Here is a 3,718-nt window from a genome sequence, read left to right as displayed (position 1 = left end):
CCCCCCCGCCTCGTCCACCCGGTGTCCCGCTGGCGCAAACGCCCGGACCCGGGCCCCGGCCGGCGTGAGGGACCATAGCGCGCTGCTGCTCGCACTGGGGGCACAGGGCTGCCCACCGAGCCCCCAGGCACACCGGCGTGGTTACGTGGGCGCCTTGCGCCCCCTCAGAGGTGCGGGAGCCACTAGTGGGCCGCAGGCCGAGGGGCCTGCGCTCGGCCCCGGCTTTGCCCCCCAGCACCTGGTGTAGAGCGTGTGCCCACCTTCCCCCTCTCTTCGGCACAACCACCTGTGTGTGTGTGCACTGTGCTGTTGTAGCACAGGTTTCCCTCCTTCATCATCCCTCTCTTTAAGAGATGGGTCTCTGAGCCGCCTGGGCTTGCTGCATGGGTTAGTTGTTGGCTGCTGGTGCCTGTCACAGTGGGTCAATGGGAAAGGGTGAAATCCTGTTGTTAAGCAGTTACAGAGCCAGCGCTTTCATCAGATTAGTCATGCATGCACATGCACAGGCAGATCTCTTGTAAGCCTATCTGATTGCCTGAGGAATTGAGTGGATGTACTGCACACAGGTGGAGAGTCAGGACCAGCCAGAGCTGTCAAGCATGTCTGTACAGCACACTCGGGGCTACAGCCTGTGAAGGCATCATGCAACCCTTGCATCCTTTCCAATCAGCTGTCCAAAGGTGGCAGGCAACAGAAAGCCAAATTAGCCCCAGCATCTTCTAAAGGGCTCATTCATTACTACTGCAAAGGATTCAAGACAGAGGTGAAAAAACTCAAGAAATAGCCTGTTCGGAAAAGACAAGTCTTTTTCCCACCTAGTTAGCCTTTCTTCACGCTGACCACTCAGGAGGTCCCTGTTCAACAAACCTCACTTAACTCTTACCTTAAATCCCATCATCTCCACTGATGAAGGAGTCTTCTTTTTATTTAGATGCCGGCAGACACTCACATGACTCTTTGTCAGAGGCTGCTCACAGTCACATGCTGTCTGCAGACTACAACTCCCAGCCATGCCTGAGGTTAAACCTGACCCATCACAGACATGCTGGTTCCCCAGCACTTACAGATACTCCCTCTGGTCCTGCCGATGCTTTTGTGTCCTGACAAGTGCATAATGATGACAATAATTACTTGCGATATAGTAGAGCCTAGAGGAATTAGAAGAGGGTAGAGGCCTATGCCGGTTATGCTGTGGAAAAGTGTAGTGTGATCCAAAGTGAGGGGTACAGCCTCTTTGCACAGATCAATGTCTGCTACTGCGGCAGCTGTAACACATCAGAGTAAAAACCCACCAGCCCTTAGGCTGAGCACAATGCCTGTGAAGATGTTCTCGTGCATGTACACATGTGTGTCTGCAGCTGGTGAAACTCTCTCTAAAATCACCCCTTGCCCTCCAACCCGTAACCCAGGGAGGAGTTACCCAGGTAACTTGACCAGGACCAGGACCTTGCCAGAGTTGAACCCACCAAGACCTGCTCTTTACCTCCAATTATTGATGATCTTTCTAAGGGTCCCAGTGGTGGATCCATACCCCATTTGGCAATGCACAGCACAACAAAACCACGTCTCCTGTCACCAGGATTTTACAGTCTTCAGCTTTCGTGCTTGTATTGCGGAGCATGAGTTAACTCCTGGGAGCACTTGGCCTACGGGTCAGGTGGAGGCAGAATGGGAGCAAGTCAGAATAAGCCATTAGCATGGTTGGGAAAGGCTAGGTGCAGCCTGAAGGAACAGGGATACAGATTGCTTTGAAAATTAAAAGCCTAAATTAGCCTGGTATTTGATGATGGCAAGCATTTGATAATGATAGCTAGTAAATGTGTAGGGATGGTATGTTTAATATTCTGTACCCTAGAATGAGAAAGGATTCTAACTCCCCTGCAGTTTAATGTTTTTAGTGCTGGATGGTTCCTAGGTATTAGATTGTGTCAGTGATTGGGTGTGGAGGCGAAAGAATGAATTTGCAGGTGAATTTGCAAAAATGAGCATATAGCAGGATACTTGCACATAAAGCCACTTGAAGCACCAATCATTCAGACGTCCCCTGGTGAGATCTATCCATGCTCCTTCCCTCCCACAGAACAATCATAATAATAATAATAGTAATTGTAATACTAACAACAACATGTCCCTCCTACTGTACTTTTCATCAGTGCAGAAATGCTCAGAAAACCTCATTTCAATCATTCGCATTCTTCAGAGCTAATAAAGGGAACCAGCCAGCAAAAACAACTGGCATTTATTGGGTGCTTTCAAGAAGCTTAGCCTTTCGCTTTTCTAGAAAATCCAGGGATCCCTTTAGAGTGTGCACCTAGATTATACAGGTCAGGTGGGGAAAATGTCAGGATGCTGATAGAAAATTTAAGAGAGTCACAACCCCTTCAAATCCTTAACACCTGACAGAATTGTTTCTTTGTACTCTTGAATATAAGAGGTCATAGTAGGGGAATCAGAAAATCAAACAGTCCCCGTAGTTTTTAAGACCTGAAGTGCTGCTTCAGTCAGTCTCAGACTATTGTGAGAATATTGATTATTCCTTTTGTTCAGAGCATCCTTCATTCTTTTGCCTGCATGCCGGGGAGAAAAACTGCGAAAGGGTACATGATACGTTCCCTCATGTGTCTTCTTGGCAGTGAAAAACATATTGTAAGAAATGCTCTTGCCAGTGCAGAATGTTTTAGGACGTGTGTATACTTTCTTATGCTTAATGCAAGATTAGTTGTGTGCTAAGGGCTTACTGGTCATGAAGCCACCCAATATGGTCTTGCTTTTCCCACATTATATCCACTATCTATCCTTGTCTGCCTATTTTCTCCTGCCTGCACTAAGGTGCAAGTTTCTGGATTTAGTAGCCCTCTTTTTGTTTCGTTGTTTTTTAGTACTTTTTTACTCGTTACATTGTTTTTTAGTTCAGTGGGGTCTCAAGTGCAGTGTGTAAAAGAGGAATGAACAGTGACATGAGCACAAGCCCATAGCCAAGTTATGTACAGAATTAAATGCAGCACTCAGAGCTGTATGAACATTTATCGGTTCTCCTTGTCATAGTTTGTAATTCTCAAATCTCTTTTCGCTCCTGCCCCATTTTCCCATGCTGAGAGAGGTAAGGTGAGGTGGGAGGACAGTGTCCCCGTCTATCTGGTAGGGAAACAGTACTGTGTGTTACAGCAGGATTAGTGGGGTCCGGAGAAGAAGAGCGTGCCCCTGGATGTGGTTAGGGAAAGGGAAAGGGACGGTACCAGGGTGATATGCATAGAGGAAAGGCTAAATGCAGACAATCAGTCAGCATTGTATTTGCTTCTTTTCACTGATTTTGAGCTCCTCTTCCTCACCACCTGCCAGGGAGGTAGAATTGGTTTAATGTGAGTTTCACAGAGCCATACAAGGCCTATGCCACTGTTTTCAGTGTTCAGCTCTCCCTCCATGCCTGCTACCTGGGGACCTTGCTGGTCTCTGCTGACCATAATTCCTCACAACCCTGGTCCCATAAAACATCAGGCATTCAGCCCTATCTGTATTCTGGTTTTACATTTTCCTTTTTTCCTCGAATCTGGTAATTTATTTCATTTCCTCCTCTCACACCTTGAGTCTCTCCATTCCAGCCCTCTTCTGAACAGGTCAGGCTGACCTGCTCCTCTCTTTGTAGACAGAGTGGGATGATCCTTCACCTCCACGAAAAAGCCTGTAACTCTGTGCTACTTCATTCCTGCAGTTTTGTGTC

This window comes from Charadrius vociferus, unplaced genomic scaffold (assembly GCF_000708025.1).
Source record: "Charadrius vociferus isolate BGI_N301 unplaced genomic scaffold, ASM70802v2 scaffold883, whole genome shotgun sequence".
In the NCBI taxonomy this organism is placed as follows: Eukaryota; Metazoa; Chordata; class Aves; order Charadriiformes; family Charadriidae; genus Charadrius; species Charadrius vociferus.
Note: the sequence above shows the minus strand (reverse complement) of the source record.